This window comes from Haemaphysalis longicornis, unplaced genomic scaffold, assembly GCF_048455015.1.
Source record: "Haemaphysalis longicornis isolate Haplotype H1 unplaced genomic scaffold, Haemaphysalis longicornis Haplotype H1 scaffold_8, whole genome shotgun sequence".
In the NCBI taxonomy this organism is placed as follows: Eukaryota; Metazoa; Arthropoda; class Arachnida; order Ixodida; family Ixodidae; genus Haemaphysalis; species Haemaphysalis longicornis.
The window spans coordinates 149,804,546-149,832,087 of record NW_027526445.1 but is presented as its reverse complement, the minus strand read 5'-3'; positions in this window follow the sequence as shown (position 1 = coordinate 149,832,087).

Here is a 27,542-nt window from a genome sequence, read left to right as displayed (position 1 = left end):
GGCAACAGCCATTATTGCAGTTTTTTTTTTTTCATGGAGGCCTAAATAAGAAGGAATAAAAGCGACCCCGTCGACACTACGCCGAGCTTCACGCTCGCTAAGAGGTACGGCCCCGGGCAGGTTCAACGAGACTGGCGCCAGTGTGGGCTGAGTTTGTGAATGGACGCCATGAAAAGGAGGGCAGGGGAACGAGATGGAAAGGGAAGGAGGAGGCACGGGGAATAGCGAGCTCAACCTCAAAAGGAAGGAAAAAACAGTAAAGAATAAAATAGCAAACAGTTTGCCAACACGTCTACCACTCGAGTAGGAGAGAAGGGCTACACAAGAGAACGTGATTTGTTTTTAGGCCATCGAGGAGAAGGAAGAGACGGCGTCTTCGGCCGATTGCCCACTGCTCTTCCTCCTCTCAGGTACACGAGCTTTCAGCTTCCGTCACCCTTTCCCCATCACACGAAGGGTGAGGTGGAGTGCGTATGAATGAACGGACGGAGAATCAGCAATAATAAGCAAACAAAAACACGGGCCGAATGAAACTGCCGACTAGACGTAGAAGCGTAGGTGCTGTGATTAAGCACTACAGAGGTGCCGCGCCGGCACGCAGCCAGCCGGCGCTGAGGCTTCGAAGGACACAGCCGCGACGTGGACGAACTAAAGAGACAAAATGAACGGGCACTTCGTGAATGAAACGGCGACGACGCCGGGGGGAGGAAAAGCCAAGAAATAAGTGCCCGCTGTGCGTACGGGACGATGGAGGAGGATACGTGCCTTACGACTAAGTACCCTTTCCGGCCCCAATGAATGACAAATTCCCGCATCGTTGGCATTCGATAATTTCCTACGTTGATATACGTTGATATCCGTCCCGGCACCAAGTATGTGTAGTGTACTACGCACCCGTGAATCGCCACGGTGTTACCGCGTGGCGACGGCCTTGGAACCCAAAGGAGTAAATGGGGTATGGAGCGAGGGTACACAGAGTTTGTGTGCTCACCAGAGCGGGACAAAGCTGCGTGGTTTGAGCGGGAATTTGTGGCCAACAATTTAGTAGTGGTTTTAGTAGTACTTAGTAGTGGATGAGAAAAAGAGAATATAGTGGCCTGTAATATTCTGGCGTAGACCGGACACCTTAGCAGGCGGAACCAATTAGGTGTCGCTTGCGCGGTATGTGATCGTTTGTGGTTTTCAAGGAACCTCAGTCCTGTTACTGCGATAACTCACGAACAACTCCGCTGGTCATCCACCTTGCCAGAGTGAAATGGAACTGAATTCTTTAGTTTTAGAGAAAAGGATAGAAGAAAAGGCCGGACCGAAAACACAGGTGCTGCCCGATCGGACAGAGAAACGCAGTTGGCTGAGCCGCATACAACCCGGACACAAGGTGACTGTATGCAAAGCCTCTAGCATGCCATCGCCTCAAGAAGTCTAGAAACACTCCACAAGGCTAGACGTATTCACTAGATGTATTCACTAGATGTTTTCACCACGCTTCAGGCTACGGGATCCATGTTTCTGTAATACAGTTGTATAAGCTGGGGCAACCATTCCCCCTGGAGAGGGTGGCTATATGGCAGCTATCGCCAGGCTAATGCTGAAAAAGTAGGAAAGGGTGATCTTCAATTATCGGTGCAGGATTTGAAAATAGCGGAAATAATTTCCTTGAAAAAGTGTTCGGCTTTTGCTCAAGCATGAACATACCTGGCTAATTGACAGACCCCCACGACCACAATAAAATGGGAACGTAAAAGCCATTTCTCAACGTCGTAACTCGCAGAATGTACCGTAATGTTCCGAAAAAACGCACCCCAACTACTGAGATATCAAGGGAAAAATACGGGATGGCTGAACTTTCGGTTCAGGTTCGACAAAACTACAGAAAGGTCAACGCACCGCCAACCAAAACTGCGGAGATATCATAAAAACTGTGCTAGATGGGTGAACGTTCGGGTCAAGTGCGGAAAGAACAAATAAGTGACCAGATCGACACATGGAAAGGTGATTCGCGTTTATTTTGTTTACTCGCCGTCGCTAAAGGCATCGAACTATGCCCCGTAGTCACATTCCAACACGAGCTGCAGCACTTCGTCCACCATGCTTCCCCGAGCTTCAGGTCCTTTCGCCGGTTCCCAGCTCGCAGAGGCCAGGCGCTGGTTGAACTGGCCGTCTTCAGAATCTGTCAAGGCTTGGGTCAAGGCCCGCAATTTATGTCAAGGCCCGCAAATAAAGGCCCGCAAATTATGTACCTTTATGTCAAGTCCCGCCATTATGTCAAGGCCCGCAAATTATAAACCTCCCCGCCCTTCTATTCTTCCCATTTGTGCCACCCGTGCCTCTCCTTTCTATTCTTCCCATCTGCTGCCCCACCCTTCTCTTGCCAGTCAAGCAGGGCGGGTTGTGCCTCTTCTTTCCAAAATAGAGACGTCGGCGGTGTTCTCTGCCGCGGGACGTTTGCCGCGGGAAGGTGTCGAACCTAGCGCGATTTTAGGGGGTAAGAGATCTTTGGGGTCTTTTTTGTAAATTGAATATTTCACTTTTAAAGGAGGGTCGGCGTCCTCTCAGAACGTCACTGTATACGTAACGTCTAGCAAATATTTTAGACCTGTTGAAATAATTTCAATACTCAGCTTAGCTTTATTCAATATTGCAGCCAAATGGTTTGGAATACGCCACACTAGCTGAGTCCATTTAAGCCGGATACGGTCTTCGTCACGCACCTGCCTATGACCTTGTGATCAAAAAACCGCCAATGCTGCGCAAGTTACCGTTGTACCCACGCCCGAGGTTTGGGTGTTATTGGGGAATATTTTCTGGTTTATATTTTTTTCATCGTTTGTTTTGTCTTAATTCTGGTAGATCTGTTGCCGGACAAACAGACAGACAGTCGCGTATGTGTGTGCTTGCATAAAAGAAAGAAGACGGGCAGACAGGCAGGCAGGCAGGCAGGCAGGCAGGCAGACAGACCGGGATTTTAGGATTCTGCAGTAGAAAGGGCTCAAATGGTGGCAAAGAGAAAAGAAGACTTAGTTGTGAGGAATGAGCATAAGGAGGCCGGGGTTGGTGTGGGCAGAAAATCACTCTGATGCTGTGGTGTAGCAGCAAAGGAAAAAAAAAAAAACATTATACCCTGCTCTCTTGCCGCCGGTGGCTGCGTATGCTCAACCGGAGACACAGAGAGAGAAATGACCTTTATTGATTCGTCCTGCGAGAAAGGTGCGGGTCAGGCCACGCAGGGCTTCGCCGCACCTCGTCTAACTACCTGCGCTAGGTAGCGGGCGGAGCCCGAGGCGTCGTGCCCGGCCGGCCGCGCGTGTTACTCGGATCGCCCGCGCCGTCGCCGTCTGGAGTGCTGTTACTATTCCGTTGAACAACATGTGGCTCCAATCTTCCTAGGTACGGACTGTCCGGTCGAGGCATGAATGAACGACAGGCCTGAAGGACAAAGATAGCAGACGTAAGTTAAAAAGAATAACTGGGTCACAAACGATCGCGCGTTCCTGGCGCGTGGCACCACTCACGATTGCATCTGTCACAAATGGGGGAGGGCTGCTTAGTATACTGCGAGCAATCTACAGGCCGACGGCTTGCATGACCTTGGTCCGCAAAACGGTGAATGTAACCGAACGAGAGGAGGTGAATGAAAGCGAGCAAGTTGTTGCTAGCGTAGATCGGAATCGAGTTTGCGTTTTCGCGGAGAAAACGGGAACGGAGAATTACTGTCGTGGCGCTAATCGACCGCCGGGCTACCCACGATGTTTTACGCTGATACGCGTCGCCTTACGCCTCCGGGGGCTTACGGAAATATGCGTTTAAGGTGCGCAGGTGGCGCGGCTGTCATCAATGAATGCGTTTGACCCGAGAGGGGGGATTTGTTGCTTAGACAGGCTCTTTTTCTAGATGTTTTTTGCAGTCACGTGAATAATTTGTGTCATGAACAAAAACAGGATTATCTAAGAAGCCACTATTAAAATATATATAAAATTTCTAGCGTGATGTGGGAATATGGGAAGGCGATGAAGCGTCTTTTATATGTTCTTGAATATTATAATGCGATCCTACAAGAATTCGTTGATATGAATAGTTGACAGCGATGCAACAAAATTTAGTTACCTTGTGCGACGCTGTATGATGGTAGTTATGGACATGACACACCATAGTTTCGACTCTTCAGAACGAAATGCAGGCTTTACATTATTTCACACCATACAACACCTCAATAGTGTCACGTAAGCAATGTGAGCTAACAGAATTTTTAACATCTTAGGCAAAATTTAAATCAGGTGGCAAGAACCGGGACAGAAAGTTCAAGTCTTGTTATTTCAGTTGTTGTTCAACCGCATAACAGCCAGGTGTTTGTTCTTCTGCCTTGTGTCTTTCACTTCGTTATTGATGAGAATCAATTAGGTTCATCGAGAAACGGGAATTTGAAACATGAGCATTTTGGTCAAGCCAGGGATGTTTCAAGAAGGATGCAAGATGTGTTCCGACTATCTTGAGAGTACCTAATACGGCGGGGAGTACACATTTGGAGGTAATATACGGCATATTGACTGATATACCCGCGAAACTTTAAATTCGTGAATTAGTAATACGTTTTCCAAACAAAAAATATCAAAATAATAATGAGAGCAGCGGAAAGTTTTATATGCATGTTTCCCAGAGCGCGTTGCTTGTTTACCTGGTATCATAAAAGACTCGATGTGGCGCGAAGTTTAAATTTGATAGGGATGGTGGCGATGCTATGGGTGATCATCAGGGAAGATACCGATATCGGAAGAGGCTAGTCGCAACTGAAAATGGGGTTGGGATCCCGCGAGGCTGCGCAAGTCTAATGAGACCTTTTGTTTTCAACTCTGGATAATTCAGTCATCCATAAACGATAACATAAGTTATGCGTATAAAACATTTGGTAGTACGCCTATGAACCCCCAAGAGTCTCGTCATGCAAACTGTTTAATCAAAGCTCGACGCTTCACTGGCTGACACCCCTCCTAATGGACTTACAAACACTGATTTCAGGCCTGAAGCCTTACTTGTTTCTGCTCTGACGTTTCAAGTTACACGAAACCTCCTTAGTAGTTCTCTAGAAAGAGCGCAATTAGGGGTAGTGTTGATGGATCAAGGGAAAAACCATGAACCTATTTTTTGACAAAGGCTAAACAGAATTACACTTTTCCAGCCGCCGAAAATTTGCAACGATGTTCGAAGCCAGACTAGGATGGCACCGAAAGTCCCTGATGTGAGCTTTAATTACGTCAGAAGTTCAGTTCAGTATTTTGTACCAGTCCAGCAGGCTCGATCTTAAATGCGTACCTGCGCCCGTCTACTGCATAAGCAATTCAGCAGAATTGGCCTAAGAAACTTCTGAATATTACAATACCCTTGCTGTATGCTGTACTAAAAGAGCCGTTTTCTTTCCGACGTTTACTAATAACTATCCGAGCCAATCATTACCGCATCTCACTGAATATTCCTCACCCCAGTCGAGCTTGAACCCTCACGTTTAGAAGTTGTGACGCCGTTGGCACGGATCACTACGTCTCCTCTTCCCCGAATTTCACTCCTCTAGGAGAAATATAGCGGGGCATTTGAGGTTCAGCCGGGAAGAGTATTTACATACTCTTAGTTTATGGCTCAATAAAGCTGGTACAAACGTGCCAGCCTCTTGACTCGCCCATAGTGAGCGCCAAGGTCCACGCTGACTGGTCAGACCACTTAGAGCGATATAATAAATTCCTCTAATTCAAGGACGCCCGGAAACACCGGAGGCGCGCCTGCCCGTTAGTCACGACTACGCGCGGATGACTGCACTTCTTTTGCTCGGGCTTCATGCTTCTCGTTCACGCTCTGATGAGGACGCGAACCTCAGCTGCTGTTATCATAGTAAAAGTTGCCTGCCCCCCCCCCCCCCCCCCCCTCCCAACCCTGACGAAAATTTTGGCATACGCGTCTTTCGAGCACGCCTGGGCGAGTTAAACGGCTCGTCGTACGATGCGTTGAATCACCCAGTTCGCGTGAGACGTGAGGGGAAGGAAACCGATCGGAGGGGCGCGGAAGAAATCGCTCTGAACGCTAGCAACTTGCAAAGATAAATTGGCTCGGAACAGGTCCGTAGAGAAAATGTGGATTTAAAGATTTACGGTAAGAAAATTATTATTGTGTAGCCGAACAATTACGCTATACCACAAACGAATTCGAGACCTGGGCAGAAAGCCTGGATGACATGTGCAAAGCTAGCTATAGGCTAGCAATGAATGTATGCGCTCTTCGAAAAAAAAATTTTGGGCCATGTTAGAATTTTATAACCCAGCGAAAATTCAAAATACTTGCTTCCCTATCAAGTGGGACTGAAATTATTTATTCCAGTAAGCTGGAGAAAGCATATTTGTTTCTTACTATAGTATGGTAAATCGGTCACCTTCACCGGTAAGCGTTCGCTTTGAAGTCTTTGGGGCCTAGAAACTTTTGATGTGCCTAGAAGATTTCGACAAAGACTTAAATTTTAATTATTAAGGTGCTACAGTCTGCTCAGTATACGACCCCCCTAAATGGGTATCAGGAACAAATTCCATTCTAAGTTCCCGGTAGACTTTCAAGAAATAAAGTTTCACAAGGCAGAAACGCGGAACGTCTTATGCGTTTAAGACAATATATCCGATAAAAATACGCGTTTTCTAAGTTTCAGGTCTAGCCAGGAATTTAAAAAGAGAATATATCTTGATATGCATTAGGCGGATTGTGATTGAAGCCCCCGCCCCCGTCCCTCCCCCCCAGAAATGAGTCATTGCGGTGTACAGGACATGCCTTCTACCTCCAGTGCACCATAATAGGCTGTTTTTGATGATGATGATTATTATTATTATGAATAAGCTCCGATATTACCATGCTTTTACACGATCTTATGAGATAATATTGCCTCTGCCGAGTACGTCTCATCTAGAGTAAAGTTCTCTGCGGCGAGATTACTCTGTAAAATACTACATATTTGCAGCTGTCTGCAAACTGTGTAGTAGGTGGATGCGTTACATATACTGAGCTCATGCTGCATAAACTGGCCTGATTTAGCGGCACTGTTCTTGTTATTAGTATTTGGGTTTAACAAAAAATTCCTGGGGCACCTAAGTTTGCCTACGGACTTTGAAGGCGCAAGTTCTGTGATTTTAAAAACATATTTACTGCTACACCGTATTCGCGTCTCTACGCTTTCGTTTATTTGTCTTTTGGCACGACTTACTTTGACCGGCCTCTGTTCTGCTACGCCGTGCTTGAGTCTGCTTTTTCGCTTTCGTTTCTTCTTACAGCGCGAATTACGCCACAGTTAAGCAATGTTCTGCACGGCGGGTGTGCATCCGCTCTACTCACGTGCCATTACGTTCAGGTGTCGTGCATCCCGCATTATTCTACAATTTTACGCTTTCAATTCGCAGTTTTATGAATTGGGCATATTAGGCCTTCAAAGTTACCGATTCCGGGCGGGAAAGAAAACACCACAAGGACGACTGGTTTTTCTTTGCGCTGTTGTCACCATAAAAGTCCACCAACTTTCCCAGTTTGTCGCTCTCCTTAACAAAACGCACTTTACGTTGGTACAAACATTCCTTTCTAGAATGCCACAAAAACCAAATAAGACTCATTGGTACCCTCGTCGATAATCCTCTTGCATACAAAGGTTCTCGAACGTTTCCTCTTTCTACTTGATGCTGTTTTTATACGTTAGTATCTGGCATGAGTCAATGTGTCTGCATGCTCCCTACAATATGTGTCAAAAGAAAAAAAAACATCCAGCAACTCAAACATTGATGTCTAGTAACTCAGCGCTCATTCTAGATAGGCCGCATTGACTCACGTCGACGGGCTCGGACTGCTGCGCACGCCGTACGAATGAACGAAAATGCGGAAAGCAAAAACCTGCCGTACCGCCCGAGGGCGGGAAACGCTAACGAGCTGATGTTGGGCCTGAGTGGGAGGGTCACCCCGTAAACGCGGTAGAAAGACTGCACGGATATTGCTTTCGGGCGGTTCCGTTCCTTAGACGACGTCTAAGCGTGGCTTGTTTATTTAGCAACCGCTTTAGTCTGAATACGCAAAGAAACATGGGGGGAGCCGAGTTTTGTTGGATCCGCATGGTAATTCCGCCGAATCGCTGCGGGTTGTCTTGAGGTCGAAAGCAGGGCGAACAAAACGACTACACTATGAGTAAAAAATAACTTTATTGAACATGCTACCATTACTGAATTGCTACCAACGTTATTGAGCATGCTATCACCAGTTCCGACTTTCGGTGATGCCATATTTCTAAGGAAATACTGCGTGTCGTAGGACACCCCGAAGAGGATTGCCGGGTGGTACAAAAAATGAATCCGCTGGTCAGCCTTGAAGGCCTACCTGATTTCGGCAGCGTGGTACCCGAAATGCTGCTTAACTGCTAGGGCGTCCGTAGTTGCAGGTACAGCCACTCAGAGCTCACGAGATAAGATGAGGAAGATGAATGTGGAGAGAAGAGCTGGGGCAATGCAATCTTAAAACCCGGATTCTAGTTACCTATGAGGGAGAAGGGGGAGAGAGGAAATGATGACTAGGAAACGATGCATGGGACAAGAGGCAGCAGTACGCGAAACTTTTCGCCGTGATCACATATTACGAAGCACCCCATGACAGCTGAAACAGGATGTAATGTTTGGGACGCTGCTTTCGTTTATTCTCATACGTGCGGCTTTTCGTGTTTACAAATCTTTACTGCCTCACGTTTACTTGCAGTGCCCCAGGTTTCTCAACAGGTGCCGGCAGAGTCCCCATGCCAAGTAGCGATCATGACTGAAATGCAGGCGACATTGCCTGATGTACCGAGTACGCTTATGCGTACGTTTTCCGTATTCCAACGGTGGCACAACAAGAAGGGACCGAAATACAAACGCGGCTTGTTTATATTTAAAAAACCTTTTGGCTTCGGGTGAACAAACTGCCCTGAAATAAACGGCTGGAAATCAGCTAAATCGTCAGCGTCTCCTCAGAAAACGGCGGGTGCGATTTCTTGGCAATTCTTTCTCCTACAGAAGCCGACGCGCTGAGAGTCACCCCAAGATGGCGAAGCATCTCTGCAACTCGTGAAGCCCTCTATATTATCAAAAGTTTGCTAATTAATACCTTTTTACCGTTCCCACCCAAACATTCGTGTATCATACCAGAACATATTCTAATAAAAAATAATCTAACGTCGAAATAGCTATTCTTCCAAACAGCTTATTAAGCAAATCCAGCGCTAACATAAGCGCCCACATACATACGTAACTGCGAAACCCAAGCCTAACGCAACCGACCAGTCATGACGAACGAGCTCCATCAATAGCGGGTTGCCATCACCGTTTAGAAGACTCCTTAAGTCTGACTCATCGCTTGCGCATACTCGTTTGAACCTGAGACGCAGACAACATAAAAAAACGTATAGACAAGTGTACAAATCAAGGTACCGCTGGCGCCAGAGGTGGAAAACCTGAATCTAACGCCAATAAATTTCCTGTCCCGAGGTAGGCGGGGTTGTTTACCTACTGTTCCATTACTCTGGACATGCACTAGGTAGAATTGGCACACGCTTCAACGGCAGTCTTTCGACAACCAAGTGCAAGAGATCACCGATACGGAGGGCTAATGGGGTTGCTTGTAATCAGCTATAGGCACCGGCGGAAGCGTGAAGTAAAGGGCGGGCCAAAGGACAAAAGAACTAAAAGTTGGGTTGGCAAAGACCACGTGGACCTATATGAGCCAACAAGCCCTCGGCGTCGTGTGAGTGCATAATCGCTGCCAGAAGGCGTTACAAGCAGGTTGCTTGCTAAACACGGTTTCCTTCGTCATGTTTGAACTCTGCGACTGTGTTACCAATAACATGTAGACACAGCGTTTTGGTGTGTGTTAATACCAATTAGGATAATGCTATTCGTTAACCTCTTGCACTGATAAAAGTATGGAGCCGCATGCAAAAAAGTCGCGTTACGAAAGTTGACCGAACGCCACACCGATTTCTTTGCTTGTATCTTCGAGGCGAATTATTGATTGTGTGCACGCGTTCAATGATTGTGTTTTGTTATTAGATATCTTTCAGGGTAAAAAAAATTGTCTTTGAGAAACGAACAGGTTGGCAGAAGTTGTGCAACAGCCATACGACAGAGAATTGTTGCTATTACACTTTTAGTGCCAGTACCAGGTTAGGCGGCGCCGGCCGTAACTTTGGTGGTGTCAAAAGTAATAGATTAGATATCGCACTAAAGTTGGCAGAACAATGGAGTGTGAAGATTACAACGTCTCAGACTAAAACAATCATAAGTAGCATGTGGATTACGATAGCGAGTCAGTTAATATGTACTAATGTGCGGACCGCTTACAAAACAAGATGCAAAGCACATGGTTTGGAAAGACAGCGCCGGTACCATCCAACTTTTTCTGCTTTCGATAGGAATTTCGCTTTTTGATCTCGATGAACGCAGTCGGGTCTTTGTATGGGTCACTTAGCCAGCGTTCAAATGAAACTGGTGCCCTGTGAACGAACCTAAATTTTTAGTTTCATGTAAGTGAACCTTAATTAAAAGCATGCAGTATTTACATAAACAAAATCTGGGTCACCTCGGGCAAGGTCAAGCAATATGGTAACTAACCCCACACAAATTGGTATTTGAACTCCACACCCGTACGAGCACCGTTTCATGTATTTTTGAAATTCTTCGGCAAGAATATTCTTGTGGATTTGTGCAAGGTGTTTACGTATAAGTATACCTATCATAATGTTAGATAGAAGCTCGCTGCTTAAACGTGCGGAGTTAATTACGGGCGACTGCAACCATCAGTGTGTTAACGATTTGCTGCATCTTGTTTCATGGCGGTGACAGTTTACCTAAACAGGGTGTTTTCTCGACATGTGGCGACGTTGCTTCCACCTTTGTTGTAATCTTAGTTACTTTAACGCATTTTCTACGCGGAAAAGATAAGCCACTGGAACAGCGGTTCTGAAAAATCGCGGATGGCTGCTAGTGCTAAAGTGCCCAAGCTCAACCACAGTGATGTTGGCTAGGACAAAGTCTGGACGACCTGGGCCCGACAAGGGTGATGCGTGCACAAAAGCGGCCGTGAATAATGGAACCAGTAGAAAGCAACCAGAATGGAAAACGAAGGGCGAGTCGCTAGATTTTGTGTTCCGCTGAGGAGCTAGTACTAGTCGTTTTAGGGTGAAATCAACCATAAACGTTTTCCCCACGTTCACTTCGGAGCTAAGATACAAATCTAGAGAGAGGGCTAGATCCCCTCTTCTTCATGGAAATATTTGAACCATCCACAAACGGACCACAAGGATGAGCGCTTCGAGTTACGGAGACTGGCTAATCTTTCATCATCATCATCGCCGTCGTCGTCAGCATCATCATCAGCCTGTCTACTCCCACTGCAGGGCAAAGGCCTCTCCCATAGATCTCCAATTATCCCGGTCCTGTGCTAACTGCGACCAATGTATCCCCGCAAACTTCTTTATCTCATATGCCCAACTAAATTTTCTGTCGCCCCCTGCCCCGCTCGCCTTCTGTAGAAACGCACTCTGTTGCCCTCAATTAACGACGGTTAGCTTGCCTTCGCACTACATGCCCTGCCTTAGCCCATTTCTTCTCAATTTCAACTAGCACGTCTTTAAACACGCATTGCTTCTCAACCCACTAACCTCGCTTCTTGTCCCTTAATGTTACACCTATAATTTTCCGCTCCATTGCCCACTGAGTGACCCTCAATTTAAGTCGAACCGTTTTAGTGAGTCTCAAGTTTCTGCCCCGCAGGTGAGTACCGGCAAGATGCAGCTGCCATACACTTTCTTCTTCAGGGACAATGGTAGGCTGCCATTCATTATCTGAGAATGCCTGCCGAATGCACTCCACCCCAATCATATCCTTCTAATTACCTCTGCATCCTGTTTACAAAAGGTATTCAGAACATTGAATTGGGAAGAGGGGTCGTAATGGTCAATAGAGAATACCTCAGTAGGATAAAATTTGGTGATGACGTTGCCTTGCTGAGTAACAGGAGGCACCAACTGCAAAGCATGATTATCGCGCTAGACTAGCAGACTAGAATCGTGGGCCTGATAATTAATATGCAGAAAATTAAAGTAACGCTCTCACATCGGTTTCAGATAGGTGGCGAGTCAGTGGAAGCTGTAAGCGAATATTTCTACTTAGGCCAAGTAGTGACCCCGGATCCCAAACATGAGGCTAATCTTTACGGCCCACTTTATTTTCGCATTTCGACGCCAAAGGCAAAGAAAATCAAAGAAAGCGCTGATGAATGTAGCAAATAAAAAACGCCGCTATTCGTTCAGCTGGACGCACGGATGTCTGACCTCAGTAAAACAATTAAGCGACCAGTCACATCTGTAGTCTTTTAAACTCGAACAAAGTGAATCCATACCCATTAGCAGTTGCACTTACAGGTATCCCACTGAAATCAGACCTTTTACTGATTGTGTATAGGCGATGTTACTGAAATCGAAGAATATCAACAAGAAAAGAAGATATGGGCTGGTATCGCAGAAACCCCAGCGCTTGTCCTGAAATGTTCTTTGCGATTAACCGACCATATCTACAGAATGATGAACACAGACGTGTGGTGAACCATTAGGCAGCGCCATCCCTTCAGTTTATTGGTACGGGGAGCGCGCATTATAATTGTCAAGGTTGGAGTGCAGTGATTAGAATTCCGCAAAATACGCTAACTGAAAGGCTGGGTGAAGACAACTTGATTCTCTATGCACTGCTAAGAGACAAAGCTAAATCAAGCCAGGGAGATTGCGGTTTTGGAATAGACAGGCTCCAGATTCAACAGAATCCGGATGGAATACATGCCGCCCATTCGGATATCTCACGCTTAATTGTACAGCAATGAAAAAAAACCTAGACTCACGATGCTTCATTTTAATGGCAGAAGCAACCAATGAAGTTTTGATACATGGTCTGGCGGGCGCGGAAATAAATACAAGAGGAATCTCTAGAAATTCAGATAATTGTCTACTAATGCGTAGCATTCTTTTGCTGCTTGTTGGGAGTGTGCGTTGTTTATGGCCAAAGATAGCTATGAGTCCCAAAAGATGGTGTATTACTTTATTATTTGTAAGCTTTCCTTTGTTTATTCTCGCCAATGATGTAAATGTATACCATTATAGCGATGAAGTTTCTTTACATCACTGAATATGCTGTCTTTTTCTGAATATGCAAGGCGTATTCAACAGTTGGTTCGTTTACCGAATTTTTTTATTCGTATTTACAAAGTCCTCTTGCGAACTTTATTCTGTAGTGTTCGGGTGTGGAGTGAAAAGTCCAAGATGCATATTTCTTATTGTTTCAGATCGTTTTTGGTAAAAATATATTCTTCAATTTTTCTTATTTTTGGTTGTTCAAAATTCTGTCCGACCAATCAAATCCGTTTACGCTATTATAATGATTAAATGTGGAACTTCTGCCAAATCTGCATTTTTGTGGAAATTCCGTTTGTTACACAGTCCCAGTTGTGGGGGTAGTAGGCAGAGAATGCCACACTTAAGAATCTAAGCACCTACGCTGCTGCATAGAACCGTCTAAAGCGATAACGTTTATTCGGTCAATTTTAGGGATTGGCAGTTCACCGGCGGATATGGTGATGACGTCATGGTTCACGGCTGTGCCATTCTTGTTGGTTATGGTCATAAGGGCTTATGTGGAAGGGGAGAGAGAGAGAGGCCTACAGAACAGACATGATTGTGTAGGACCCGGAATGCTTGTTGAAAGATTCGTTCCAGTTGGATAGAACTACCATGCGAGTAGAAGGGGCATATGAGACGAATGAGACGGGGTGGGAGAAGCGGAGCATACAGAGAAAACTGGGAGCAGTGCCGCATTAAGTGGTCGAGTGTGGCTATACCTGAAATTTGACTATAAGGAGCAGGAGACCCTGTCGGGCGAAGCCATTTTCTCGTGATGTGGTGCCTGAGGGTTGCGTTGTCCCTAGTTTTAAGCACGAATATCTACGCTTAGTGATGTATCGGGGACGCCAGAGGCAAGGAGCCGTTGTAATAAGGGAAAACAAGCCTTCCGTACGTGGTAGGCGTGGTAAAAACGACTGTGAGGGTGGGAAGAACAACCTTTAGAGAATTCTTAAGTGAACACTTTGTCTATCAACGCACCGTGTCATAAAGGAGGATTGGGTTACAACGAACACATTTAATGAACAGTGGAACACCCGATAGTAACTGGGGAAACCTGGAAGTGTGACTATGGTTAGTCCCAGTATTAAAGAATCAAGATGACTACATGCAAAGCTACAATTCACCTTATTCACGCAACCGCTTTCCAAAGCCATGCGTGATGCACAGTCACTGGTTGTCTGGCATGTGCTTTAAGGTATATTTTTAATATAACCATGGACATAGCCACTCAAATGCTCAAACACTCCATGAAAAGGTCTCTACCTTACGCACTATATATATCCATGACTATTCTCCGCTAAGCCAAGTCATTGTTCTTAGTCATAGTTCTTTTACTTGCGATAGCTCAATGTAAAGAAATGCAATTTCTACGCAATACCTGGAAAGCCGCTCAGCGTTGAAGATTCTGCGCTAAGTCTTCATTGTCCTTTAAGTCAAGGAAGTTGCCTTAAAAGAGGTACCATTTACGCGAAGTCTTCTTTTTAGCAGTTATCATTAAATAATGGTGGCAATTATATGCACATGTTATCTTTATTGTTTAGCGATACTCATTTGAGTGACCAATCAGTCCATTCTATTCCTTATGCAAGGATGCAATAAATTAAAGGGGGAATAATGTGGTTAGGGGCACCCGCTTTCAGGATGCAACAGCTAGCACCGGCCTTGCGTCACGATGATTAAAAACAGGCGAGACGTACAGTGCGGCCTAAACACCACCGTATTCATGCGCTATAAAGACAGCCTCCTTTGGCCTCCTCCCATCTCAGTTCGAGACCCTCCGTGCCATTCACACCGAAGGGTCGTAAAATGCTTTCTCCTCTATATATGTAACACGCTCATTCCTCTGCAAGGGCAGAAGACTCAACGGCGCGGGGCAGGGAGTGTCTTGTACGCGCAGGGACATAAAAACGGACGCCATCCTCGCTTCGCTTTTCCACTCCGCGCTCTTCCTTCCAGGCTTCTTTTTAATAGCGCCACCACGCCCCACCTTCGGAAACCTTTAAGAGTATGCTTACCGGGACGCTCCTGAAACAAATATTGGAGTGGCCAGCTTAGGCTCAACCGATCTTGTTTTTCCTAAACTTTGTTGTTTCTACCCTTATCTCGTTCCTTCGCAGTTGTCGAGTGAAGCGATCCCGCAAAAGGTTGTCTCTCCTGGCGAGAGCGTCGGGGTGTTCTGCTTTCCCCAGTTGGCAACGCACCCCCTGGGGCTTCTCACGGACGTCTTCTCGAAGACCGCGTGCCGTCGACCAGCCGGGCGGCACACAGCTCAAGAGCAGCGCAGGAAATGCCACTGTGGCTGGACTGATTCGTTGACGGCAGAAGAGGCTAAAAACAAGCCAAGCCGTGCCACTCCTTAAAGGTAACGTGGGTAACCGGAGTGATAAACCTTGAGAAACGCACGACACGACCGGCGGCTGTCGCTTAGAAGAGCAGTTGGCTTGTTTCGCCGGGCAAAGTACGATATTATCAAGTTGTAAAAGGGGCCATTAAAAAGTCTTAGGCTCAAGAAAAGCTAAGAAGAGCAGGGACAGCACGGCAGGAGTGTATGCTCTCGGTGACGCATGCGCATGGTGCGGGAGGCAGTCAAGAGACCGCAAGAGGGCTTGTTTCCCGCCTATGGCAAACGTTTGTTTTGTAAGGTGCTTGTAGACATAAGGGCCCCCTCAATGCCTTCGTTTCGGTGGTGTGGGCCCGGTCTGTAGCCATTGGCAGGCCGTAACCGCGAAGAGGCAACGATAAGGGGAACTTGCGGGTTGAAAGGAGCAGTGCTTCTTTAAGTCAGCTCGTTTCGTGGTACCAGCCACGCTCGTGGCTCGGCACGGATGAGAAACTTTGATTTAATGTGAGACGTCAGGGCTGTGGGAAAAAGTATAAATACCAAGAAGCTACAGAGCATAAAAAAAAAACAGCAAGCGGAACAAACGATAGTTCTAGCTTGAGGGGAGGACAGGAGGTTTTGGGGCTGATTGGACGACCGCCCAACAACAAATTTGCAGCTGTCGAAATTGTGGAACACCGGATTTATGTGGCGATCGCGATAACGCACTCGGTTTTCTGCCTTGCGGAGCCGTTAATTCAGTATTTATCGTCACGGAAGGGCGGATTGCGCAAACATTATTGTCCTAGTACCAAGATTCAGATCAAGCGTTGCGATTAGCGTGAGGTCAGTTCAAAGCCCTCACTAATTCATTTTCTTCTGTCGCACTCACTCTGTTATGGTCGGATAAACTGCATCTATATCGAGCTACGCTGTCAGGTTACGTACGATACGTGGTGCTAAACACTTATTTGGAATGTCAAATAAGCGCGTTGGGTCTTGACGAGGTGGATGAAAGGGATATCCTGAGACCCCTAGCAGGCTTGGTCGTGTATATTTTTCTTTGTTTTGCTGCCTTGCATATTTGCGTTGTGGATTTTTCATCGAGTGTCCCTTTACAGCCTTCAGACTCTGGGACCCTCGCCTGCATAATAATTTGTTTGGATGTTTGGGAACAAAATAAAAATAACTTTGAAAAAATACTCTAAAATAAAAATGAACTTGAAATACTCTATTACCGTTTACATGCAACACTATTTAAACTTTCAAATTGCTGTTCAAAGTGCAGAATACTTTCAAAGAAGTATTCTGCAATCTGTATAGATTTTTCATCATGCTGGTTGATTACATCTGCACAAGTAGCTTTGGCCTTTCCAGGTGAGTATGAACGGGTGTACGTCAACAGACCTTTTCGTTAATGGCAACATTCCTTGACTGCTCCCGGCGTGGAGGCATTGGCTCTAAAGTGTGCTGAATTTCTTTTGACTGAAGGAGACCTTTGTGTCGTCAAATTACAGCGCTGTATCTGCCCAAGCTGTGCGTTGCAACTCTAAAATTTGCAGGTGTACTTTTGAAACGCCATTGCCATGGTCGCCTCACGTACGAACTTCAAGAAATCCGTGCAGATCTTTTGTTATGAACTCTGGGAATGGATAAAGTGTTTCTTATTACTTCTCCAACACAGATGTATGGAGTGTTGTGATAGGGATCGCTTTAATGCAGCCGGTGTGTCGTTGAGGCTGTTCTCAAAGCTTACCTTAAGATAGCTAAAAACACGCAGATTCAAGTGTTATGCAGGAGTGTGCTTTGGAATACCTTACCACACTTTAGCTCGTCGCAGCCTTCCAAAGGCGCGTTCCTTTGATCATTCTTTCTGTTAAGCAGGAAGTACATTTCCCGCACTTGAACATTTTGAAGTAGCACACACTCAACACAGACTCAAATGGAAATAAACCAAAGCGCTAACTCGCAACTGAAATTTTTATTAGAACTGACACGAAATTAAATACTAACAATCTCCTCCCCATGTGACCACACGTCATACACACGTAGAAAATATTCGTGTTTTTTCCCACACGTGCCAAGCACCAACCACTTGTGCAAGTGAATGCGCTTAGGCTTTGTGACAGAAAGTGTTGTAAAAATACACTCACTTTCACGTAAATAAGGCAAAGGCGCACTGAGAAACCTCTACCTTTATTTCTCATATTGCACGCCTCTTCCATTCTTGTGTCCGTGTCGCGTGTTCACTACTTCAAGATGTTTAAGTGCCAGTACCAATAAGGCCAGTTGTCGGTTCTTCTATCTTCTGGCAGACGAGGTCCGCAGCCAACCCAAATGAACATTCCTTGGCTTCTAGGTCCGTCTCTGGCGTGGGCGCGTTTCGAACATCACTTTGTAGAAAACCAACAAACGTTTCTCTCTTCCAATGAATTTTTTTCGGGGAACACTTCGCTAACAATTCCAGGAATGGAGACTTGAGCTATGACACACCTTCCTCTTCTTACGTTGTTTACGGAACCAGAAGACAATTTTTCCCATGTATACGTATTTGCTGGCAAGTTTGAAAAGTGGTATTAAAATTACAAACCCAGGCAAGTTACAAACCCAGCCGAAGAAATTACAAACCCAGCCGAAAAGCATAACAAGCACAAGCTTGGATCCGGCACATGTTCAAACAAAAAGCTTGTATATGTGACAGAACGAGCCAAGACAATCCGCAACACAATTCAGCGGGCCAACGTAAATGCTCCAAAGTTTTACCGCCACGGCCTGCGTGGGCCGGGCTGTTTTCGACGGTTTTCCAGCCGAGGTCCTCTTGAGGTCGTGGGCGACTGGTCGCGTAATTAAGGTTTAATACAAGCGACGACCGAAACGAGCGCCAGCTCTTCCACAGAAAGCAGGACTATAACACATAAACAAAATGCCTAAAAAATCAAAGAAAGGCATACAGGCACATCGCCTGGTGGAGAATATGCCAAGGTTAAGCGAAAACTAACGGCACTAGACTGTGAGGACTTTCGGGCATTCTCAAGGCCTCCCGGAGTGAACACTCATTTCAAGTCGAATATACACAAACAATAATAAGTCAGAAATTCGTGCTGGAGTTCAGGGTCTCAGAGGCGCAGTCCTTAAGCCACATACCTGAACAATTGTCCCTCGCTAGTTCTAGATTTCCTACTGTCCTTCTGTTTGGGACAAATCCAGCGAAACCGGAGTTTCGGTACACTGGATGAGCGAGACATACGGCCTCTGCGACTGAGAATTAAATTGACCATTGTGTCTCTGGCGTTATCGCGTACTTGTTACGATGTCGCCACTGCCGATCGAAGGCAATAGGAAAAAAAAAACTCCCACCTCCCCTCGCGGGAACCCCTGTGTAGATGCGACGCATAGGCGGAACGCCGAAGGGACCGCGTTTTATAGCGCGCATAACGTTGAGGGGACTGCGTAAGCCGGTCCCAGTCGATGACCACGTTGGCGTACTGGTAAAGCGGCGTTGACTCTAGGTGTTTGAGCCAAGCGTGGATGTTGCTTCGCCGGAGAACGGCACATCGGTTATATGCAGCGCGCCCGAAGGAGAGGAAACCGCGGAACAGAGAGTACTGCACATTCGCCGGCCCCAGCGCGTCTGCCGCGGTTATGACGCAACGTGCCGCAGCCATGACGCAACGTGCCGCGGCTATGACGCAACACAATCCACTTTAATGCAATCCAATCCAAATCCAACCCAATCCAATCCAAACCAAGCCAAACCAAGCCAAGCCAAGCCAAGTCAATCCAATCCAATCCAATGCCCCTCGCGAGAGAGTGTTCGCTATCGGAGAGGAGAGGGGGTGAGCGGCGGAGAGCGCAGCTGGCGCGGCGAGGAGAATGGGGGAGGGGTGGACAACGTCGACGACGACGACGACGCCGGAGGGACAAGGCGAGTGAATCAGATGCTCTGCATCTAAAATAGTTTCGAATGTGTTGCCTTCAAAACCAACAACGAGTATCAAATAAACTGTTATCTCTCTCTCTCTCTCTCTCTCTCTCTCTCTCTCTCTCTCGCTAGGACTTGGAGCAACGTAATCCTTGGCGAAGTCAAGTGAATCTTCCCGTACGCACGCACGCGCACGCACACACACACACGCAAACGCACACGCACACGCGCGCGCACACACACACACACACATAAACGCACACACGCGCGCACACGCACCCACAGCACACACACAAACACAACCACACACGCACACATATACGCACACGCACACACATGTATATACAGAGGGAGAGAGTGGTAGAGTTATTGTTCTTACAGGAGAAGGCGACGTTAGCAGAGCCATAGCATCAGGTTGCTATGCCATACAAAACAGATCTATTCTGCGCTAACAATAAAAGAGCCACTCAACGGAAGCACTCTAGATTTCTAGATGCCACCTTCGAGTTTATGAAAGCATAAAGTCCACCCTAGACCTCCCTAACATCCACCTTTCCACAGACCTTTGGGAGAGAGCCCTGGCCAGCTCCGGCCTCGAAGATCAGCTGCGCCTGATCGAAAGGGCTGTCGGCGCGGCCCGAGCTCGAGGCATCCTGGAATGAGGACGCGTCTGTCAAGCATTTTCTGGATTAATTAAAGTTTATTCTCTCTCTCTCTCTCTCTCTCTCTCTCTCTCTCTCTCTCTCTCTCTCTCTCTCTCTCTCTCTCTCTCTCTCTCTCTCACTCTTCCCTTCTTGACAGTCCCAGGAAATATACGTAGCGCGACAATTTATTCCGTTACATTTTTCTACGAAGAAAAGCGTCGTATATACATTCTTCCTTAAGCCACACTTACAACTTCAACAAAAAATTTCACAGGCTCTTTCAGGTCCATTCCGCTTCATCATAACCAACACACAAGTACGGCTTTGAATAAATCCGATCAGTTTCAATAGGACGAGAGGCACGCGATGTTCACAATATTAAGCCGAAACCCTTACATCACCCATCGAATACGAATAATGAACGTCGTCGGCAATGCTAATTGTAACAAAATGGCTGCCGCCAGTGCAAGGGCCGGGTGCGCGCCGGGTAATGGAAACAGCAGCTCGGGAGGACGATGCGCCGCTGCCGCACGTGCAATATGAGCTGTTTTTAGAGGTGAAGGTATACTGACGGGGGCTATCAGGAGGCTCTTGGCGGTGCCGAGTGAGCGGAACGATCATCCGACGGTGCCGTCCAAACAGTTCAAGTGGTCACGTCAGTTAAACATAACGCTCATTCAAGGGAAAGTTCTCGGGCAGATCAGCACAAGCTCCTACCAGGCTTTCTCCTTCCCATTTGACCATTCTTGGAAAGTACACAAGCATCCCCTGCGCAGGCACGCACGCACTTACGGACGGACGGACGCACACACGAGGACAGATGCACCCGCAACCTAATAATTCACATGAATGTACTGTCCCTAATTCGCACAAAACAGTTTGCGAACACGCGACGGAAATGGTGAAGAAATGCAAGGACAAGCCTTTCTGGACAACCCCAAGACTAATGATTGCGGTGCTTAAACTCCACCTAGCCACACAGAAACTCAAACGACGGATGTTCAGTCCTGCCAGTCTTAACTGTACGACACCCAGCTTTCGTTGTTTGGGCACTCCCATACTCTCTGTCTCTCGGACGGCCACGACCGGTTGCCCCAGACACACCGGCCCCATGGGAGCCCGTAAGACCGCCACGAGCCGTAAATTCTGAAACTCAAAACCGCCTGGCGAGCCTTTCGAGCCGAGGCAATTTGTATCTATGGCGGTCTCCCCTCTTATTCTACCGCCCAGTGTCGGCTCGGTCGAGACGCACGGCGAGGCCTGTGGACGAGAAAGGTCGGCTGCATGCAGGCACTGACTGCAGTGACTTGTATGCCTCGTCGCCGGCGCACGACAGCTCGGCTTTCGAGGGCCTGGCGCGTGCAGGCAGGTCGCTCGGTCAGGTGCCCGACACCCATTCGGCCCGTTGTGTGAGCGTACCGAATGTTCTCGTGAACAATCCCCGTCATTCTAAGTGCGAACACTGGTGCGCATGACGTCCAGGGGCGCGAAGGATACCTACCGCTACAATAAAAAAAACTATGAAACAATTGTTCTATTTTATTTGAACTCTGAAATGCTCTAAGCACGTAGCGAAGAAGCAGGAATAGTACTTAGGTTTGAGGGTCGCAAATGACCGCAGCCAAAAGTTACTTCTCTAGGCCAATCAGATAGCTTAGAAACTTGCTCAAAATATTTTGCTCTTTTTTTTTGGAACGGAAATTGTTTGGGTGATTGCAAAACGTCACTGGGGTGATATCACGGCTTTTGGCAGGCTTGCGTTCAGTTGCATCAATAAACACATTTTATAGCAGTTTAAACGGAAACTGCCACAAAAAATAAACTGGAAGTTGTGTTCACTGCAACGAGATAATCGCGCACAGCCATTCTTCACTGGTAATAACTACAGCGTTCGCAGTGCTACCTGCAAGAAGGAACGAGTGAGAACGTTTGTGGGCAGTGTTGCGGGGTACGTGGAAATGAATCCATTTCGCACAAAATAACCGGTTCGGGTGAAGGAAACGTGCTTGACTTAACAGAAAAAACTAAACGAAGAAGAAGTTTTGTTAAGTCCCTGACGAAACAGTTATACCAACAGGAGATGAATTTATTACGTAATTTAAAATACCACGATCACGCCCGAAGGTTCTCACAAGTGCCTACGAACTGGCTTTTCCGTGTCGATTTCAACACTCACGAATACAGGTTGATTCCTTTCATTAAATGTCAGTATTTGGAGAGCTACTGGTGCACTTATTTCAAAATAGACTGGCGAAACGTAAGGCTGTTTCAACCAATGCTTCTTGCCTCATCTACTACACGTGCGTATGACAGAGAAAACGGCCACAAGTGGCCTTAATCTGATATAAAGTTTTCGTCGTCCGTTAAATTATTGAGCTGGTTACTCGAGTCCTCTTCCAAAGTGAAAAAAAAAGAGAGTCCTGGAAGATGATCACAGAAGGTGTACTGCGACCTGGGTCCATGCTTGGGGGGGGGGGAGGGGGAGTTCGATAATTGTCTATATTTACTGCTAACCTTTCCAGAATAGCCGGAATTACATACGAATTTGCGACGCAACGCCAAAGCCCATTGGCTCGGTCAATTGCGGTAGTTTATCTTTACCTTCATTTGGCGCTACATTCTTGCAGCCGAAAACGGAAAAGGTTTTGTAGGATTTTAATAATAAAATTTCCACCCCATGTTCTTCAGATTTAAGCCCCTCGTATTTACTGCTGTTGCATCCTTTCGTTTTCTGTTCCCTTTTGGCCTCACTATTCCCCCCATTTGAAGTAGCGAGCCTCACCGGTAGCGGGGCTAGCCTCAGCATTTATTAAAGCGTTCTCTCTCTCTCTCTCTCTCTCTCTCTCTCTCTCTCTCTCTCTCTCTCTCTCTCTCTCTCTCTCTCTCCAGAGCGCAAAGCTGCAATGACGCCGTCTATTCAGTCCTGCCTCCAATTGACCTGATCATCGTCAACGAACTAGTGGTCGCGCTCCGTATCTGCGTGCCTCTGATGCCATGGACATGCAGACGTTAATTATTTCCATTAAACTACCACACTCCATTCGAACTTCCGAGTTGGAGCAGCTCCTTCATCTCTTAACCAGAAGGCGCTGCATTCGACACGATGATCAAACTACCCGTGTGAAACACAGTCCAGGTCACTTCCAAATATAAATATGGTTTTAAAAATGTTCAAATTGTTTTGAGACCTTTTGTGGAGAAGGTGTGTCAGACCATATTTATATCTTAGATTCATTACAACCGGCATGTTCAGTACTTCCCTGCACATGCGAAGTTGGGTTATACCGCTTATTAATGTAAGTGTTGATAAAGCCTCGGTACGTTCTGGTGTGTGCTGCGCATGCGCATGTAGATCGTCCCCTCGGCTGCGCCAGTAAAACCGACACTAGCACAGCCCAACGATAGAATGGCTGTTCTCTAGACGAAGAAGCTGAAAGGCCTGCACAGTGCACGAAATATTGCGTTGGCAGCCTCGTGCGGTCACAAAACGGCTGCTGAAAGGGCAAAACCTGGAAAATGCCAGCACACTTAAAACAATCCGTACACGGAAAAGTTTCTCAGGGGATTCTTCGTATCCGCTAGCGCACACGCCGGGGTGGTCCGTGGAGGCTGTAACGTGTAATATCCGATATGTCGCTCCTTGCGCAGTCATCTCACTGAGTTGTCGTTCACAGCCGCCCTTTGCTCGCACGACCCTTGCCGGGGTGAGTTGACCGCGCCCTGCAGTGCTTGCCGGGCGGGGTAGGGCAACTGTCTGTCCAGTGGGTGGTGACGTACGTACGTCCCGTGCCGGACACTCCGCACGCGCGCACACCAGCGCTGTTATTCGGCCCTCCGCTGCATCGCCCTCCAGCGCTTTCCTTTACTTGCGCAGTTCTCTTCTTCATCTTTTCCTGGCTACGGCCTTTTTTTTTTCTTTCGGAATTTTCAGCGCGATGATTCAAGGCGCAACACAGGCATACGCTAGAATGAAAAGGATGACACCGCGGCGTAGAATTAACGGCTTGTTGTTGTGCCACCATGTTGGTTTACGTGGGGACTGGACGATAGCAGCCAGTCCCACTGCATAGAGTTTCATACGAATTATATACCAGAGGGAAATGCGGCGCTGCAATCGCGGGCCGTCGTGTTCGCCGCCATTGCCGATAGTGACGTTCCGCGCCTACTTGGCTTGGTTAGCCACATGGCTTCTTTTTTCTCTCGAAGGCAAAATTACCAAACATGGGTAACTTTTTTTTCTTTTTGAGCTTCTATGTTTTCTTTTTTAGAGCTTCGTTTTTTTTGGAGCTTCATTTCTATACTAACAAAACAAATTTGAATAATCTTTCACGGTAGTATTGTTGCTTTTTTTGCATCCGGAGGCAACTTCTCAGCCTGTTCATGAGCCAAGCCGAGGACAAGTGGAACGTGCCTGCCCGATACATGACGGAACGCTCGCTGAAGCGCGGCTCCCCTAGACGGTGGCGCCAGATTTCCCTCTAGTGTGTGTTAGTATGAAACTCTATATCCCACTGTGGGGGCCCCGAGCGGTTTGGATGCACCTTTACTGGCAACAGTGTTTGAAAGCAGCCCTCTCTGGATGGGAAATTAGTTTGAATGTAGAGAACAGAAAAAAAAAACATTTTGGGAGGCTCATTTGGTCATAAATTAATGTTTTTCCTTGCTTTCGAATTAAGCCTATGTTTTAAAGGGATAGACAACCAATTTTTTGTGGAGTGCCTGTCGTCTAGCTCACTATGGTAACCGTGAGGAATTTCTAAATTAACAGGCGGGAATACTTCTAATTTGGCACTAAAATGTCTGAAGTCTGAACGGTGGCGGCACGTGGTGTCCAAACGTGACACTAGGTTGCGTGTCCCATGGCCTCCTCGATCAGCTGTCGGTGCGCCTTTTAAGCCGCCAGCTGCTCACAAAGGCCACGCGTGTACAAATTCGGAAACTCGATGAAGGAATAGGAAAGGTTTCACATTACTGTTGTTTTACCCGGGGAAAAGTTATCAAATACCTTTTTGCATCTCCCGTGCAGTTAAAGGTACGTTGCAGCATGGCTCGCGATCATGGCTGCCAACATTATTTTTGGCGGGACACGCATGGCTTGTAGATCTAGAAGTTCCGATTCCCAAAGTTCTACGGCGCTATCAGCAAAACCGCTAACTGTTAACAAAGCCGGGATGAAGACAACATACTCGACAAAAATCGGTAGTACGTTCATTTAAATTATATGCTTCGTTTATGAGCTCGGTTAGAAATATTTAAGCTGAACTGCATGAGGATAATCTGCCCAATGATAAAATTGTCTGCAACCACATTTAACACTAGAGCTGTCTAAGCCGAGCGTCCGCCCGTCGCACCAAAAAAACTGTGGTTGACTCCTCTGTCATAGGAATCGGTAAAACCCGAAAGTGACGTGTGCAGCGAAATCTGCAGCTGATCATAATTTGCGGGTCGGCGGCTGTCTTGTGGGTGTGCTTGGCGAGCGACGTCCTGCTGGCGGGTCGCTTCGGCAAAGGTGTACTGGCGTCATTCCCTTGACGGATATGACGTCACGGAAATTTTGGGGTATCCCGGCATAAGACATTTTCGGGTTAAAATTTAGAACTCGAACATGAACAACCCGAAAGTAATACGTACTGATGATGATGATGATGATGATGATGATTTCTATTGGTGTCCCCTTTGTATCGGGGTGATGACATGTCATCTGACCAAAAAAGACTAATATACCTATGTTTTACACTTTTGGTTCAATACTAGCGCTGCTTAGGGCAGGCACAAAAAGCTTATCAGGCAAAAAATACATTTTTTTTTCCTGTTCCAGGTGGCAACTGTCCTAGGCAATATTCCCCTCTCTGCTTTCGTCCACCAGCATTCTAATCTTCTTTTCGTCCCCTCGACAGCCTTGAAATTAACTTCCTCTGTGATACCCTTAAATCCTAGGGCTTCTGAAAGCCCAATATTCCCTTCATTTGGATGGATACTCTCACATTCTAACACGATGTGCCGCATAGTTTCTGTTTGTTTTCCGCAGACCACGCAGACCACACAGACTCTTTAGTACTAAAGGTTGCTTCCCCGCAGAAAGACCCGATGTGCAGGGGTGCACCCTTTACAGGCCGCTTGGTTCGTTGAACTGGCGTCACTTCCGTGACGGATATGACGTAAGTGATACATTCGTGAATAGCGGCATAAAACATTTTCGTGTTGAAAACGTCGCGGAGCGATCACGTCGCCTCGCGTAGCTTAACAACCCCTGGCGCAGCTGTGACTAGCTTCGCGCTCGCTTCGCTAGACTAAGCATGGTTCCGCCAAGCCTCACCGGCACCGATCAAGCCGTGACGTCCCTGCGCAACAGCGTTGCTGTTTTTCCAGCCCTCTACCGCTAGCGCAAGCTGCACCAATTGCTTTATATGGGTTTCTGGCTAAAGCCATCCGGATGAATTCCGTCTTTTATATGGCTCCGGCCACGCTGTCTGCCTCACAAACAAACTACGGTTCCAATGAATGCAAAACCACCTTGGGGCTTCTGTGTTCTCACGCTGCTCAAAATCTGCCAGGTTTTCGGTCTGAGAAGTGAATTTGGCCTTTGGTGGGGGCGAGAACAAAATATTCAGGGATACACTGCATACGAGTTGCGCGTTAGATTGCGGTATCATTACATTTCACTTGAAGCTGTGCGATCCTAAAAAATCTAACGGTACGTCTTTCGTGATTCCGTCCACTTTTCTTGTGACCATATCCTCCCAACGAGATGTATATATGTCTAGCATGCAATCTTCGCATCGTAGCAGTTGCAGTGATGCCGGCCAGTAGTGGTTTCAGGCGCCGCGAGCACCTTCTTCTGTGCTCACAGTGCGTGATAAGCTTGCTTACAACACTCCTGCAGGCCAGAAGATGTTCAATTGTGTTCTCACAACCATCTTCATGGTCTTTTCCCTTTAACGACATTTTTATTTTAAGGGCGGAGCTGTTGTACAAGCCATACGTTCGTCATTGCAAACAACAAAATAGCAAGAAAATGCGCAGCACACGTGATCGCGTTCCTCGCGGCGACCGCTGAGCGTTCCCTGTACGCGCAGTGGCTTTAACAACAACAACACGGGGAGCGAGAAAATGCCGAGCGCTCATGAACGCGTGAATCGCGGTGATAGCCGAGTCCCGGCTGAAGCAGTGGCCTTAGCAAAAAAAAAATAGCTGCGGTTTAGCTCAGCTAACCTTCGTTATGCAAAGCAAAAGCTTGGCTTAGTCTGGGTGACTCTTGGTTTCGAACTTTTCATGTAGCTGCATTGCCGACCACGTCTCAAAGCCGTTCGCTCCCGTGCAACGCTCGCAAAAGGAGCCCCGGCGAATGCGGCGTTCCTCGGAGCGAACGCCGCGTTCATTCACGGCGAACGCGCCATTCCTCATTGCCTGGCACGAGATGAGTCACGTAGCCCGAGACGACCCAGCGGCGCATGCGTG